Below are 18,190 nucleotides of genomic sequence, written 5' to 3' on the forward strand. Positions count from 1 at the left end.
AATAAACTGCCTTATCCCAACCCACGAGTTGGGTTTTTTCCACCTTGCTCTCTCCCCTGTCCCACTGGGAAGGGGAGTGATAGAGGGGCTGGGTGGGCACCTGGCATCCAGCCAAGGTCAACCCACCACAGGAGTATTAATATGTGCGTGTTAGCAGTAGGGATCAGTTGGAGCTGGGAATGAATAATTTGTATATACTGGTAGTTTTCAGGCATTGATTTCCTAATTTCAACCAGAAGAGTTGTGAGAGTTGTATTCCATATACCATTATTTAAATCTTGCATTTTGACTCTGGAGGTGCTCCAGTCTAAAAGTTTGTGTACATTGACTGGAGGGAAAAGGCATATCTCTCCTATGGTTCTATGTGAACTAATCCCAGACTGAGAAGACGTATAGCTGTGTCATCTTCTGGCAAGGCCCAGTGAAGGTCGTCAGAACTTATAGTTTAGACCACACACTGTGCCAACATGGGTTTGTTGGTTTTGGATTCAGGTTGGTTTTGAAACATTGCACCATACTGTACCATGAAGATACAATAGCTAAAACTGTCCTTAGAGAGGGGATCTTTGTACAATATTCCACTAAATAGATATATTCAAAATCTAATAGATTGAAACAGATGAGAATAAAATAATTCTATTTACTACACTAATCTGAAGGCTATATAAAAGAAGATATTTATTGGTTATTACAGATGGAAAATAAATTACAAGAAGTGTTGATAAGAGAGAAACTCCTGTTTTATAAAGCACTGACTACAAGTGAAGTAATTTGGAACTCCAGGAATAATGATTTAAGGAATTAAATATTATAGATACTTAGTGATTTATAAACATTTTAACACTCATGCACAAAAGTAGGTTCTAGAAAGTCAAGTAGAGACAATTGCAATTATTTCTTTTGATATTCTGTGGTAGAAATAGATAAAAAAGAAATGAAATTTTCCATTATATTTTCACTGTGTATCAGTAATTTAGGAACAGAAACAATATAAACTAAATGACAACAAATGTATTAGGTGAGTAGTTTTATTGAAAGAGATATATTAGCACTTAAAATAATCTCTTATTTCAGATTCAACCAACTCTGGAGACAATGTGTACACTTTAATGAATGTACCACCTGGACTCAAGTGGCCTAATGTAAATATGAATCTAGTTATATATATATTTTAATTATGCAGCCTTGTTTTATCCGAATCACTACATTTCCATCAGTGTCCATTTTAGGTTTTTAAATGTCAGTACATGCAAAATAATGATTGGGACCTATTTGTCGACACAGTAAAGACCTGAGAAGCATGTGCATGTGGATATTGGGGATGACTTAGTTTGTCATACTGCAGTGAAATAGATTTGTGTACCATATGACACCATCTTAGGAGCTGACACCAAGCATTAGTTTCTGTTAGCTTTAAAATTTTATTATAAGTAAGTGTCTGACCAGAGAGGGAAACGAAAACTGTTGAAAGTGGCACAGCATTGTATTTCCCTGCTATTATGTAAAAAAGGATAAACCAAATGCCTTTAAGAAAAAACGAACTTTCCTGTTTACCTAAATAAGGTGTCAAGTATGAAAGCTAATGATAACATTTAGGTATTTGCCTTGTAAACTACCAGACTGGTGACTATTTTAACCTAAACTTGAGTAGTTCTAGAACGGATAAAAATCTGAATTCTTAGAATTGGTTTCTTTTGTGATCTTTATCTATGCCTTCAATTTTGTTATATTTATCCGATTAGAACTACATTTCATCTAATTACAGTCCATATTGTGGACCTTTTCAAAAGAGGACAATAAATCTTTAAGAATAAAGATATTTAGATATTGCTAAATCAGTATGCAGTGAATTTTAGAAAATAATCTATGATGCAAATCATAGAATGGTTTGAGATAACAGGGACCTTAAAGATCATCTAACTCAAATCCCCCTGCCATGGGCAGGGACACCTTCTATTAGACCAGGTGGCTCAGGGAGGGCCCCATCCAACCTGGTCTTGAACACTTCCAGTGATGGGGCATCCACAACTGCTCTAGGCAACCTGTTCCAGTGCCTCACCATCCTCACAGTAAAGAATCTCTTCATAATATCTAATCTAAACCTACTCTCAGTTTGAAGCCATCCCCCCTTGTCCTGTCACTACAAGCCCTTGTAAACAGTTCCTCTCTAGAGGAGCATTTCAAGAGAGAATGCCCAAGGTGACAGAAGGATATCTGTATCTTCCAACTACAGGAGGGCTCGGATTAGGGATGTCAGGGGCTCCTTCTCCTGGGGTTAGAGACACAAAGGGAGTCCTTGATAAATCTGAAATTAGAACCATAGGAGGAGGACACAACCTTTCTGGGGGATTCGGGAGCTCAACGAACCTGCATAACTCAGACCCCCTTGGGAGTAGAAGTATCTAATCAGAAAGTTACTGCAATGGGAGCTAAGGGGGAGAAATTTGAAGTTTCTGTAGCACCCTCAGTATTGATACAGGGGAATGGGAAGATATTGGAAAGGGATTTATTAATAGTGCCTGATGAACGTTGAGGGTGGATAGGGAGGGGGACCCCAGGCAAGAGGCCTTTTCCTTTTACCTCTAGCTCTGGAGGAGAGCGGTTTTCCCTCCCCCTCCTCCCACCACAAGGTGTCCCATGGCTCTCGCAGAGACCACAGGACAGCAGCACGAAGGGAGAGCAGGCAGAGAGCATTTATTGTTCTAGGTAATGACTTAAGTACCTCCTGGAGGGATTAAAAAGTGACCACTGGGAGTCCAGGAGGTCTTACAAACAACCAATGACATTTCAAAGGTATAGGTAAGACTAAAGGAACTTTGGGAAGAAGAAAGGTTTACACAAAGAGTTACAAAGCCATTTTGAAAGCTTGTTCACTTTAAACAACATTAAAACTTCTGCATCCTTTTATATACCAAATGCATACTGAAACATCTCACTCTCTTCTGTTTTCTAAAGTTGGATATGCCTTTATTGATTGAAAACTCCTGGCAGACATGAAAAGACACAAACAAAAAGAATTTGTCCCCAGACCGGGACAAATTTGTTGTGAAGAGATTTAATGGGGGCATTGGGGATTAGATTAATACCTCAGGAAGGAGAACTTGAAATTAAACTTCTTGTATTAAGCGAGGGTTTAGATATAAATCCACAGGTATGGGTCGAAGATGGGAATAAGGGAAGACTGAAAATAAAACCTTTTTCAGTAAAGCTATATACGGAAACTCCTATTCGGATTAGGCAATAGCCCATCTCCCTGGAAGGGAGAAAAGGATTACCCTAGATTATAAAGAAATTGATTCAGGATACACTGTTGGAATTTTGCACATCCCCTGTCATGGTTTTACTTGTCCTGGGAAACTAAGCAGGAATTTTCCCTTGCCCCTGCCCACTGTGTGAAAGGGATGTTGAATAGGCAGGTTGGCTGTGTTTTGGGCAATGGACTAACACAAAAGAAGTGGTTAGCAAAGCCACATTCCAAGTTTATGGTCCTCAAGAGTCTACGGGGAAGGGTGAGGAGTTCTCTGTACTTTTTTTTCTCTTCTCCTGGGAAACGGCACGGACTTTGTTGTTGCCTGAGCTGGGACAAGGTCTGGGTGGCAGGAGCTCCAAGGTGGTTTTGTTCTCAGTCTGGTTGCCTGGTTAGCTGTCATAGTTCTGATTTTAGCAAGGAATTTTTCTTTCCTCCCCCCTCCCCCCCCCCCCCTTCCCCGTGTGTGCTCTGTTAATGGGCCATCAGGTAAAAACGAAGGAGTTGGCCTGATCCCTAAATGGCCGAGACATTAATCTCCTAGCAACGAAGGGGGAGGAATTGAGGAAGGGTAGGGTGTGTGGGTGGAAGGAGGTGGGGTTTGGGGGGTTGGAGCTCAGCTCTGGGACCTGGAGGAGAGGCTGCGACAAGTTGGAGAGACTGCCTGGTTCTTCTTTGTATTTTTCTGTCGGAGGAGAGTCTTTACTGCTGTTCTCTGCTTAACTGTTGCTGACTGCAGGCCTGGCTCACCGCGAAATCCTCACCAGCTGAAGGTCGAGAGTTTTTTTCCATTGGGAGAACTTTCTGTTTTATTGCTGTTTTTTTTGTTTCCCTCCCCCTTCCCCCCTCCTCCCGCACCACCCGGCGGCAACCAAGGATCTCACAGCGCCGCCTGGTGACGGGCACTGGACATTACAAGTTCTACTCCTCCAGTGATCCAACAGTGCCACCTGGTGACTACTATAGAACACTACAAGTTCTGCACCTTTGATAACTCAACAGCGCCACCTGGTGAATGGTATAGGACATTACAAGTTTTGCATCTCCAGTGACCCAATGGCGCCCCCTGCTGAGTGTGGCTGGAATTGCACCAAAGGGTGCTAAAAATTGAACTATTTAATTTCCCTTTTGCCGGTTTATTGGTTTTGTTCTTGAAGGGGATTATTGGTGGGTATAGGGGTATTGCTTGGTTGTTTTACTTGGTTTTTTTTCTGTGTTCCTGTTAATACACACATACCTTTTAATAAAGGGCTATTTTCCCTTTTCCATAATTTGTTTTCCTTCAATCGGAGCCTCTTAATTTCGGATTTATAATTGCTTAGAAAAGGAAGTTTGGGTCTCTTTCTCCTAATCCATCCTCAGCAAAAGACCTTTGTCTCATTTAAACTGGGACATTAGCTCAGTTCTACCCAGTCCGGAACCTGCTTGGATTTTCATAGGAGAGGAACTATTCAGGAAGGAGGTCACCTTCTTCCCCTCCTCCGTTCCCTTTTTTTTTTTTTTTTGGCATTGGTTCTTGTGCACATCAAAGGAGAGGGGAAGCTATACAGTCCAGCTGCAGACAGAGTGAGTTCCCGTTGGGAAGAACTTCTTTTTTTTCTTTCCCTCCTTTCTCCCCTTTCCCGGTGAGGGGTAGGGAAGACCTCCATTTTCAGTTTCCCCTGCACACCCACGGGCTGCCCACCTGGCAACCACCAGTGATCCAACCGTGCCCCTGGCTGGCTGGCAAAGAACACCGCAGGCTCTGCATGTCCAGTGATCCAAAAGGGATACAACTGCTGACTGTGGTTAGAATTGCGCCAAAGGGCGCAAACTGAACTGTTTATTTTCTGTTTGCTTGTTTGCTTTGAAGGGGATTATTTTTGGGTATAGGATTTTTGTTTGGTTGTTTCATTTGTGTTCTTTTGTTGTTCTGCCAATACACATATATCTTTTAACAAAGGGCTGTTATTTTTCTTTTTTCCACACTTTCTCAATTGGACCCTCTTAATTTCAGATTTAGAATTGCTTAGAGGGAGGAGATTGGGTCTTCCTCATAACTCATCCTCAGTGAAACACTTGTGTCCCATTAAACTGAGACATCCCCATATGATACTCCCCTCCTACCAGTAAAGTGATGGGGCATATCGATTAGTCCAAGACCTTTGTGAGATCAATAAAATAGTTCGGGCATAAAACACAGTTGTTCCCAATCTATATACTGTAATGAGTAAGATACCTCCAGAATGTGAATGGTTTTCAGTAATTGATCTAAAAGACGCATTTTTGGCCTGCCCATTAGATGAGGGGTCTTGAGATACTTTTGAATTTGAGTGGGAGGACCTAGACTGTAGCAGGGGGAGTTCAAAAGGATGCCGACATTGAAAAACCAAGACACTGCTGAGAGCTCAACAATAAACCCCATATTTATTACAAAAAGTGGCCAAGTGTGATGGTTTGGACTTGGTTCCCTGCCAAATACCCAAACCCTCAGCAGCAATTCCCCTCCCTTCCCCTAGGGCAAAGAACTATGCAAAATTGAAGAACCCGAAATCAAGCTAGTCATATAACAATATATATTTTATGTATATTACAGTTATATACAGTTAAGATGCTATGTACACAGCAAAAGGGAATCCAAATACCCCCCGAAGGGATAGGGAAAGGGGAAAAAGGGACAAAAGGGAACAAAAAGGGACACCGAATAGATATGCACAATCAAACCCAAGAACTAGTAAAATAACTAGTAAAACAAATCTCACCACGTCCCTTAGAAAAGCAGGATTGGCAGACATGACCAGCACTCTCCAATCCTCCACGGGTCAGGCCAGCGGTCGCTGCAGGCCTCAGCCTTAGATAAGCGAGACCAACTCAAGGACCCACTGTTCCCAAACCTCGCCGGAAGAGAGCGAAGGCCTCTCCTCTCTTCTTATTTATACCCCGATTTACGTAAAAATCGTATGGAATACTGGGAACACTGTCCCTTCCTTGGTTACAAACTGGTCACCAAAAAAAGCCTAGATTAAAACCACCACACCAAGTAAACTGGAACCCGAGAGACAGGAAAGGAGAGGAGTAAACAAAGCCCTCAATGAAACCCCCACTCATGCAGGTGTGTTTTACGAGGTTGTCTTACCAACCCCAGAATAACCAGAATTCCCCATAGCAGAGGCTGCATCCTCAAAGGGTCAGCAGGCTCACAAAGATAGCAGGCGTCCCCACAGAAGGCAATGTTGTCCTTCATGGGAAGTTTGAGAGTCCCGAGCACGAGCCACCTGCATTTTTTATCCAATTAGCCGGTGATGTCTACCTGGGCCGGTGTGGCCAGCACTGCCCAGTTGGAGGTCTTTGGTCCCTCCCCCCGTTATGTAAGTGTACCCCTTCAGCACATGCGTGAGAACTTTTGGTTTCCCCTAGCACTTGCGCTGTTTCACTCAAGAGGTCTTATCTATTTGGGTCTGGGGGCTTTACTTCATCTTCTCCTCTTCAGTTTCTCCTTCAAATGTCCTCTACAGAAAATCAGCCAATCACAGAACACCAATTAAAACAGTTTATACAAGAAACTGACTCTCCAAGGACGAAGCTCCTGTTTATCAGTGAACTTGGCAGGCAAAGAACAAAACTTTTGCAGGTGGCTGGGCCAAACACAGACCAAAAAATATCAACAATTCCTGATGCACAGAGACCAGGAGAAAACATCAATTGATATGGATGGTGCTACCACAGGGGTTCTCTGAAGGACCCAGCCTTTTTGGACAAGCCCTGGAGAGCATAATGATGACATTCAGTCCAAACAAAGGAACTACCATCCTGCAGTATATAGATGATCTGTTGGTGGCTGGAGAAACCCAAACAGGGGTGGAGAAAGAGACAGTATGGTTGTTAAATTTCTTGGGAGAGCAGGGGCTGAGGGTGTCAAAGAATAAACTTCAGTTCATAGAGAAGGAGGTGAAATACTTGGAGCACATCATAAAGGGAGGAAAGAAGAAACTTGATCCAGAAAGAGTAAAAGGAATATTAGACCTTTCCCTCCTGAGAACAGAGGGAAATAAGACAGTTTTTAGGGTTAGTAGGGTTCTGTAGGCTGTGGATTCCAGATCATAGCAGTAAAAACAAATTTTTGTATGAGAAGTTACTGGATGGTGCCTCCAAGAGAGGTAGTTGGGCAGAGTAGAGTATTCCTCAGAAGAGCAAGAAAAATTTGAGAAACTAAAAGAGGTTTTGATTCAGGCTCTGGTATTAACATTACTGGATCTAAAAAAACCTTTCGATCTTTACGTGAATAGCAAAAGGAGTAGTGACCCAGGAGTGGGGGAGATCAGAAAACCAGTGGCCTTCCCATCAAAGTTCTTAGACCCAGTGATCAGGGGATGGCCAACTTGTGTGCAGGTGGTAGCTGCCACAGCAATACTGGTAGAGGAGACTAGGAAATTGACCTTTGGAGCAAAAATCAGAGTGCACACTCCACATGCAGAGATCAGGAAGGTGGATGACAGACTCACGGATTTTAAAATATGAGACTATATTGATGGAAAGAGATGACCTTACCCTGACTATCAATTCGTGTGTAGACCCTTCTCACTTTCTATATGGACAAAAAGAAATAGGATATCAGGTGGAGCACAACTGCTTAGACATCATAAATTACCAAACGAAGGTTAGAGAAGACTTACTGGATAATCCAATAGAAGGGGGAATACATCTATTCACAGACAGTTCTTTAAGAGTGGTGGAAGGAAAAAGGAGAAGCAGTTATGCAGTGGTGGATAAGGAAGGGTTCACTGTAGTAGAATCAGGAGTCCATCTGAGTGACTGGTCAGCTCAAGCATGTGAAATATACGCTGTAATTAGTGCATTATGGATAGTGGGGGAAGAAATAGGGACCATCTATACTGACTCAAGGTATGCCTGGGGAGTAGTGCATGTCAGGTGAGCTGACCAGGCAGCTCAAGAAGCAGCCTTGAGTCACAACATGCCTGAGGTTAGTATAATGTCTCTAATGCCAGTGCCGAAAGAAATTCCACAGTCAATATTCACTGAAAGAGAAGAACGGAAGTTGATTGAAATAGGAACCCAAAAGAATGAGGAAGGGAAATGACTCCTTCCGGACAGGAGACAAATGTTGTCCGAAGCAATTGCATGGGAACTATTAAAAGAATTACATAGCAGTACTCATTGGGGAGCCCAGGCTTTAGCAGAGACATTCCTAAGGACTTATGGCTATTTGGGAATATATACCATCATAAAACAAATAACAGATCAATGTTTTGTTTGTCAAAAGATTAATAAGAAGGTGCAAAGATTTCGTCCTCCTGGGGGATGAGAACTCACCAGCTGACCTTTCCAAAGGATCCAAGTAGATTTTACAGAATTACCTTTAGTACAGAGATGGAAATATCTCCTTGTAATCGTAGATCATCTAACTCCCTGGCTGGAGGCACTTCCAGTCCTAAGAACTACTGCACAAAGTGCAGCTAAAGTATTATTGGAACAGACAATCCCTAGGTTCGGGGTGCCTGAAACCATTGACTCTGACTGGGGACCACATTTCACCTCAAAGCTCTTAAAAATGTTGCTTAAAAGGCTGCAGAGGAAAAACGACTCCAGGCCAAATTAGGTAGGAGGTAAGATAAGCAGCAGAAGTTTTAATGAGCCTCCAGGTTCCAGGAATACATGCCCACGTGTGCCCTCTCGAATACAGGTGTTACAATTTTTATAACGATTTCCATCCAATCCCTGTCTGACCACCTCTCCGGTTCTGCCCCCAGATACGCCCTTTGGGAATTGAGTCTGGGAGAGTTTTGGGACCCCTTCTTCCTCATCTTCATCTTCATCAAAGCATGTGCAGTTCTTGGAGGCTTTCCAGGGTTCTGGTCTTGAAGGTTATTGTATCTATGTCTATATCTTCTTGTGCAGATTTTAGGGTGTAAAATTAAAAAATCAAAAACTCCAAGGCAAAAAAAATGATATGTGAAGCTTTGTAGATAGATTGGCAGTATCACACTCCATGACATCCACAGAGTTCAGGGAGAGTGGAGCATATGAATCAGACTTTGAAGTGAACAATCAGCAAATTACACTGGAAACAAGACTCCCCTGGACCAAATGCTTACCTCTGGCTCTTTTTCGAATGAGAACAGCCCCCAGAAGAGATTTGAATTTATCTCCATATGAGATGTTATTTGGGCTACGTTATCCCGCATGTCATAAAAATAGTAGTAAGACCCCTACTCTGGAAGTGGGTGATAAGCACCTCAGAGAATATATTATGGAAATAGCAAAAAGACTGGAAGATCTCAGGCAATGAGGATTACTGCCTCATACTGTGAAACTGGAAATGAAAACACAGAACATTTCTGCAGGGGACTGGGTTCTAATAAAAACTTGGAAGGAGAAGTCACTAAAACCAGAGTGGGAAGGACCTTACCAGGTGATATTGATTACCAAAACAACAGTGAGGATGATAAAGAAAGGGTGGACTCACAGTGCAAGAGTCAAAGGACCAGTAATGCCTTCCCCTGCTGTCCCTGAATGGGAATGCCAAGGGGAATTCCCCAAATTTAAAATAACTTGGAAGTAAATATCTTGCAGAATTCAAGAAGAAGCATTGCAGAAAGGCATCTTCTTGCTGTGGAGTGAAATGGGATCTCTGGTTCATGGGAAGGGACACTGGTGAGGTACCAACTTAACTGTAAGGGCAAGATACGAACACAAGAGATGGGCTTAGAGTGTGATAACTGATATAAAACATTGTGAACCAAATATTACTGTCATTGCATAAGAAGATTTATGCAAACAATGAGTACAATAACTTCCACCAGCTTTTAGTCTTTAATATCACTGGAGAGAACGTAGTAGAGGGCAAGACCAAGTGGGCCTCTGTACCTGCCACAAAGATCCTTTACCCTGCTGCTGGCTGCAAACCATTAGGCATGGGGAGTGGAGGCACATGTCATACTGGACCTCTAATTATTATAATAGTGTTACAGTTGGTGATTATTACTGTTGAAAGCAGCTGTCTAAAATGCTATCACAATGTTTATTATAAAGAAGGTGTAATACTTGCCTTTAGGGAACACAAATATGTGAACAAGGCATGGTATGATAAAGATGAACAAGGAATTTATGTGGAAGGCGATAAACAGTACTGGATGGCAACCAATTTGGGACTGACAGGAACCAGACTAGGGTCGGACTGTCCAGAAGGTGAGGAGTGGATTTGTTGGGATGCTTTGTCCAAAGAAAAAGATCAGGATTTAATAAATAAAGAAATTGTTACCAGTGATAAACAGAAAGTACAGCGGAATAAAACATCGCTATCATTTCTGAATAATTTATATCTTGATCTGAAACAAAAATTAACCAAATATTTGGAATTCCCCTTGGTAAGATAAAATTTATTTATTATTCTAGGAGGGAAAATAGCAGTCGAGTTTAACCTGACTCATTTTTGGGTTTGTGGGGGACCCCTAATGACCGGAGAGTGGCCTTGGAATGGTACTGCCTTAGGTGCAAAAGAAATACTTAAATGGAATTATACCTTTACCAACAGCAAAATAAGTCGGCCAGAAGGATGGGTATTGAGCTTTACAGCCATTGGGGTAGATTGTTTGCAGAGAATAGGAACCCCTTTTTCACAATCAGTTGGGGATACCCCTTGTAAAAGAATTTTAAGTACAAACTCAATTTCTGGTAAATATGTTCCCTGAGCTCCCAAGACTTATTGGACTGGAAAAAACATTTCTGACTGTAGATGGATAGAAAGTTGGAAATTGTACAAATGCAAAGGAACAAAAGTAAATCCTTTCTCAGGAATAAGTGAAATTTCAAAGTTTTGGGAGAACATAGATCATATCTCCGAAAAATTTTGGAAGGCACCGAATGGGGTTTTTTTGGATATGTGGAAAAAGAGCATACACTCTTCTCCCAGGAAAATGGGCAGGATGCTGTATCCTGAGGTTAATACGACCTGGATCTTGTTACCTTTGGAGAAAGGGAATGAACTGGGGGCTCCACTGTATGAAAATTTAAAATGGGAAAAGAGGACAATTAGAAGAACTCAAGGATGGGGGAAAGATAAATGGTCTCTTCAAACAATTATAGTAACATATAGCCTGACCACATGGGCATATGATGTGAACTGGGGCTATCAAACTCCTATTTATATGCTTAACTGAATAATAAGATTGCAAATGGTAATTGAGATAATTACTAATCAAACTGCACAAGGCTTGGAGTTACTGGCTTACCAGCAAACCCAAAGCAAAGCAGCCATATACCAGAACCGGCTGGCACTAGATTACCTCTCGGCAGAGGAAGGAGGGGTGTGTGGTAAATTTAATATTTCAAACTGTTGTTTGCAAATAGATGATAATGGAGAATCAAGAACACATATACCAACCAATGTCCAGAAAATAGCCCATGAATCAATGCATGAGGAGTGGTGGACTAATTTATTTGGGAAAACTGTGGAAACAGTTGAGCTTCCTTTTTTTCTGTGCCTTTGCTGGACCATTATTTCTGCCTTATTTAACCCCATGTTTTATAAGGTTAATCCTTAGTGTAATTCAAAGAATGCACCTGACCACCATGGATTCGAAGGACACTACAACTGGAAACCTTGAGATGTGGAAGACCATGGTCCTACGCTCTGTAAAGAATAAGACCAAAGCATTAAAGACGCTAGCTGAATGGGAACAATTCCAAAAGGACATCTAATGTTTAGCTTGTAATAAAACCATGAAGAAAAGTAAAAGGGGGGATTGTGGGAAATAAATGAGACGGTTTTATTACAAGCAGGGTGTCCCAGTTTAAATGAGACAAGGTTCTTTTGCTGAGGATGAGTTAGGAGAAAAGACCCAAACTCCTTCCTCTAAGCAATTATAAATCCGAAATTAAGAGGCTCTGATTGAAGGAAAACAAATTATGGAAAAGGAAAAAATAACAGCCCTTTATTAAAAGGTATGTGTGTATTAACAGAAACACGAAAAAAACCAAGTAAAACAACCAAGCAATACTCCTATACCCACAAATAATCCCCTTCAAAAACAAACTGATAAACTGGCAAAAGGAAAAGTAAACAGTTCAATTTTGCACCCTTTGGTGCAATTCCAACCACAGTCAGCAGGGGATGCTGTTGGGTCACTGGAGGTGCAGAACTTGTAATGTCCTATAGCAGTCACCAGGTGGCTCTGTGGGATCCCTGGTTGCTGCCATGTGGGGGGAGGAGGAAAAACCAACACCTTCCGGGGTGTGTCAGAAAAAAAACAAACAAACAAACAAAAAACAAACAAACAAAACCTCGGTTCTCCTTCCCTTCCCACACACTGGGAAAGGGGGGAGAGAGAGAGGGAAAGGGACCAGGCAGCTCCTTCTTACTCCAGCTAGTCAGTCTCCTCTATGCCCAGTCCTCTCTCTCTGCTGCTGTTGTGCCCGGACCAGTGCCAGGGAAAGAAAACAAATGGGAATGGTGAAAGGGAAAAAGGGAAAAAAACCCAAAAAACCTCCAGGTTAAAAAAAAAAACACCACAATAGTTCCTCTCTGATGAAAAAGAAATCCAAGCAGGATCTGCAACTACTAAAACAGGTCATGGAGCCACAGGAACACCAGCCTTCACACCCGACCTGTGTTCCAGCCACAGCCCAGCCCACCAAAACTCCTCCTCCCCTGTTGCCCAGGAGACGAGAGAAAAAAGGTAAACATTAGCTTTTCATCTGCCCCATTTCCTATGAGACTAATCTCTCAGCCATTAGTGATGGAGCGAGGTCTTTTGTTCACCTAAGTACTTATCTGATAGCTCTTGATGGTTTCTACAACCAGGGGGGAAAGGAAAGAAAAAATTCCTTGCTTAAGCTGAACCATGACACAGGGTTTCCTTGGTTACCTCGTGTTGAGGAGCCATTTTGTGGTCAGGGGTGGTGTGTTATTACAGTTGCCTATGGTTGCAGCTCTGCTGCAGTTATTTACAGTTATAGTTCTGATACAAATAGTTGCAATCCTGCTACCGTTACTTACAGTTAGTGTGAAGGTGGGCTGGAAAGCATGCAAGGCAGGGAGACCAGCCAGGGCTCACTGCCAAGGGATCATGCGGCCAGGACAGGGAAACAATCTGATAGGTCAATTAGGACAACCAATGGACTGGCGAAGGAAGGTGCGAGCCAGCCCTGAGAGACCCAATTTCATTCAAGAAGAGGGCTATAACAATTTTTCAGGAAGAAAAGGAGCGGGACTTGCTATGAAAGAAGCGAGGGAGTGGTTATGTAAATCAAGAAACCTTAAAAGGACTCGTCCTTCCCATTCCCAGTGTCCTCTCGGACTATGGCACGAGGCCAACTGCACCCAGTGCGCTGAAAATAAAGTTCTTTGTTTCACTTTATTTGACCGTCTTCAAAAGTTTAATTGGAGATATTTCTGACAAATGAAAAAAGTGAAAAACCACAATGACACTTTCTGCAATCACATGGAAGACTTACACTTGACTCTCACATTCTGGAATGGGACTGTGCATTTTTCCTTTAACATTTTTCTTCTAAGGAATATTTTCTTTATTAGATTTTCTTTAAAAATTGCACAGTAATATTTTTAATGTCTGATCCTTTTATAGTTTCCAGTGGGACCAGGGTCAGATGGACCTATGAGTTGACTGGGTGGAATGGATTCACATCATATGAATGGATCATTAGGTAATAATAGTAAATGTTATGAACATTGTGAATGGACAATGAGCAGTGCCATTTTCTATTACTAGTTCTCCAAGTTATGTGGGAGACTGTATGTTAAAATATTTGAAAAACTGAAAAAGATGTATATACATTAATAAGAAATATTAAGATACTTTTAAATCATATGAATTGAATTACATAATGCACCTATGGAAGAAAAATACTCTATGTTATTTATATTATAGTATAATTTTAATCCATTTTTTTCAAAACACTTTATAAACATATCATCACATTAATGTAGAACTGATGGCAGAAGACCCATTTTTCTTTTTCTCTCTTCCTCTTTCAAAAACTTGACAAGGTGTCATGACATGCTGGTCTGAGTTCTTATCAAGTACATGGAAGTAAGTTATTACACATATATTGATGTATGCAATAAGCTGGTTTTATCCCATATTTTTATATCCTCATTTATTCTATAATTAGCCTTCTGTCTGTTTAGCATTAATTTTATTATTCCATCCCCTTAATGAGCTTCAGACAACTGCCATTTTAGTTCACCAAGAAAGAACATGCATTCTTGTCAGGGCATACAATGACAGGACGAAAAGAGTATTTCCTGTCTTTTGACATTAGAGCTTTCAAGAAATTCTTATCTAAGGGAGAAGCCTTACACAATTCTACAAAACATGCACTGTTTTATCCCCTGAGAGTCTTTGTTGGATGAATGACACTTGAAAGGGATTTAAGCAATAATCTGCAGTTAAATAAATTGCATTTGTGCTGCCTTCTTCCATACCCACAAGGTAAACAAATACCATATGTGTACATATACCATAACACTAAGCCACTAACTCTGAATATGGCTTTTGTATTCTGTTCTTCACTTCTATCTGCACCAAGGCGTGCCATTCATATGGGCAACAATGGGGGGAACCTCAGTCTGCAAATCATAGAATCATAGAATCATAGAATCATAGAATCATAGAGTCATAGAATCATAGAATTAACTGGGTTGGAAGAGACCTCCGAGATCATCAAGTCCAACCCTTGATCCAACCCCACTGTGATTACTAGATCATGGCACTCAGTGCCACATCCAGCCTCATCTTAAAAACCTCCAGGGATGGTGAATCCACCACCTCTCTGGGCAGCCCATTCCAATGCCTGATCACTCTCTCTGTAAAGAACTTCTTTCTAATATCCAACCTAAACCTCCCCTGGCAGAGCTTAAGCCTGTGCCCTCTGTCCTACTGCTGATCGCCTGGGAGAAGAGGCCTACCTCCACCTGGTTACAACCTCCTTTCAGGTAGTTGAAGAGAGCGATGAGGTCACCCCTGAGCCTTCGCTTCTCCAGACTAAACAACCCCAGCTCCCTCAGCTTCTCCTCATAGGACTTGTGCTCAAGTCCCTTCACCAGCCTGGTTACTCTTCTCTGGAACTGCTGCAGCATCTCAATGTCTTTCCTGAACTGAGGGGCCCAGAGCTGAACACAATACTCAAGGTGTGGCCTCACCAGCGCTGAGTACAGGGGAAGAATCACTTCCCTAGTCCTGCTGGCCACACTGTTCTTGATGCAGGCCAGGATGCCATTGGCCTTCTTGGCCATCTGGGCACACTGCTGGCTCATGTTAAACTTCCTGTCGATCAGCATCCCCAGGTCCCTTTCTGCCTGGCTGCTCTCCAGTCACTCTGTGCCCAGTCTGTAGCGCTGCAGGGGGTTGTTGTGGTCAAAGTGCAGGACCTGGCACTTGGTCTTGTTGAACTTCATCCCATTGGAATCAGCCCAACTCTCCAGCCTATCCAGGTCCCTCTGCAGAGCCCTCCTGCCTTCCAGCAGATTGACACTCCCTCCCAATTGGTGTCATCTGCAAATTTGCTAATGATGGAGTCAATCCCCTCATCTAAATCATCAATAAAGATGTTAAACAGGACTGGGCCCAACACTGATCCCTGGGGGACACCACTGGTGGATGCAGCCCCGTTCAGATCTCTTTCCTCCTCTGCCCCCACTGTTGATTAGTAAGGTTCTCTTACATCTGGGAGCTGACCCTATAACACAGGGTACCTGCAACACTGCTGAATACAAGCAATATATATGAGAGGAAAGTAGAAGCCAAGCTGTTACTGTTCCCCTGCTTTTATCCATACTACCATGGTGGATGGAAAATTAGTACAGTTATAGCCTAGAAGCTGGATATTGTGAGACAGGAAGTATAAAAAGGTAAGAAGAAGGGAGAAATTGGAAAAGGCTATGCAAAGATGAGAAAAAACTAAGCCATCAAACCTCATTTAGGAGATATATTCTGAACAATTAAAATTCAACAAAATGCATGTAACTTCCAATAACATTGTCTTTTTTTCTTGGCAAACAGGTCTCTGAAATTCCTATATTAATTTACGTAAGGCCATCTTGTGAGTTTATAGTTTTCTTTACAATATTACAATCCTAAATTGGATTGTTGATTAAATTATAATGATGCACATTGCATTCAAGTAAATGAAAAGCTGTAAATTATAATTGCATCTTTTTCTGTCACTTATTATAGCCCAAGAATTATTGAAACAGTTACAGATGGATTTTATATGTATCTAGTTGGTTAGTTATTTTCTCTAGTATGTAATTTAGTCAAATTAAGAACTACTGTTTTATAAGGTAATTTAATTTCTAAAATGGAACCTGAGTTCTTTTAGGAATGCAAGACTGGAAGAGATCTCCTGCATTCAGTTCCATGCTGCAGTAGGCAGTTATGTCTCATAATCACATCTTGAACTTCTCTAGTTTCTTTGACCACAACCCTTCTACTAGGTATCTGTTCATGCCTCTTATGGTTGGAAACAAATCTTTTTATGATTTTCACCAAAAGTTTTCCATTTGTCCATGACAAAAAGACTCTTCCTCTTCCTACTGTTTATGTGTCTGGTGTATATCTAGTGAAAAATCATATTCCTTCTCAACCCTAATTTTCCTGGCTGAATATACCAAGCTATTTCAGTCTCCTCCCACAACTCCATGTTCTTGATCCTTTTTCTTTTACACTATATCAGTTTGAATTTGTCTTTCCTGAAATATGGTGAGCATAATAGTTTTCTTTCTGTTGCAACTAGAAATGCTTTTCTTGATACATCCATCCTTAAATTATATTTAATTTATTCTTGGCTTCAACCAAGTGAGAGCTACAGCATACGAGAAACATGCTTTTTGTTAGTCTTGCACTCATTAGATTTAAATATTTTTTGTTTCTACTACTCCAGTCCTCAGGATCACCTACTTTCTTCTGAAAGATATTATTATCAGTGTTTGTAATGCATCCAAAGTTGATGTCATTTTAGCAAATTTCAGTAGTAGGCTTCTGTTTCTAGGAGAAAAGACATTGATAAAACACCCCCTCAACTGACCCTAGAGATATTTCATTAGAATCACAAAATCACAGAATGGTTTGGGTTGGAAGGGGCCTTAAAGGTCATCTAGTTCCAACCCTGCTGCCATGGGTAGGAACCCTTTCTGCTAGACCAGGTTGCTCAAAGCCCCATCCAACTTGGCCTTGAACACTTTCAGGGATGGGGTATTAGAATTTGCAGTCTTATATGGAGTTTTGGGTAGCTGAAATTCAGTAAAAATGGTGATAATTTTTGTCAGAAACATTAACTTTTACTAGTTAGCTGTGATTTAGCTTCCCCCCTCCCGTCAAGCTGAAGCAACATCTTCCTCAGGTGTATGTACCCAAAATGAATTGCAGTACTTGGCTAAGAGGACGGGGAGATTGGACATATCCTTTTCTGAGTTGTCAGACTGCCTCATCCTAAAGAATGGCATTCAAGGAACTGATGCAGATCAGAAACATGTCCTTTTTATCTTTTTTTTTTTTCATTAGGTGTGTACACTATATATTTCAGCATAAAAATAAGCTCTTAGATTAATTTCAACTCAAAATTAACTGATTAAATACCTATTTCAATTTAAGGCTCAGAAGACGTGTCGCAGTTTACCTTGGCTGAATGCCCAGATATCTACTGAGCCTGCGCCCACTTCCCCCCTGCCCCTTCCCCCCACAAAAGGAGAGGGAAGAAGGGAAAGGGAGAAAAAAGAAAAAGGAAAAAAAAACAACTACAGAACCAAAACTGCCAAGAAAAATATATTTACACAAGGAGGAAAAAAAAAATTATCAACACTATATACACAGAAAAAAACTAACAACAAAAACTACTTCCCCAAACAAACATTCTCCTTCGGAGCTATCCAGAAGAGAAAAGGGAAGACTCGCTTCCTTCCGATCTCTTTTATATCTAAAGTGATGT

This window comes from Empidonax traillii, unplaced genomic scaffold, assembly GCF_003031625.1.
Source record: "Empidonax traillii isolate 1590-97213 ecotype Southwest subspecies unplaced genomic scaffold, ASM303162v1 scaffold1012:size296937, whole genome shotgun sequence".
Taxonomy (NCBI): domain Eukaryota; kingdom Metazoa; phylum Chordata; class Aves; order Passeriformes; family Tyrannidae; genus Empidonax; species Empidonax traillii.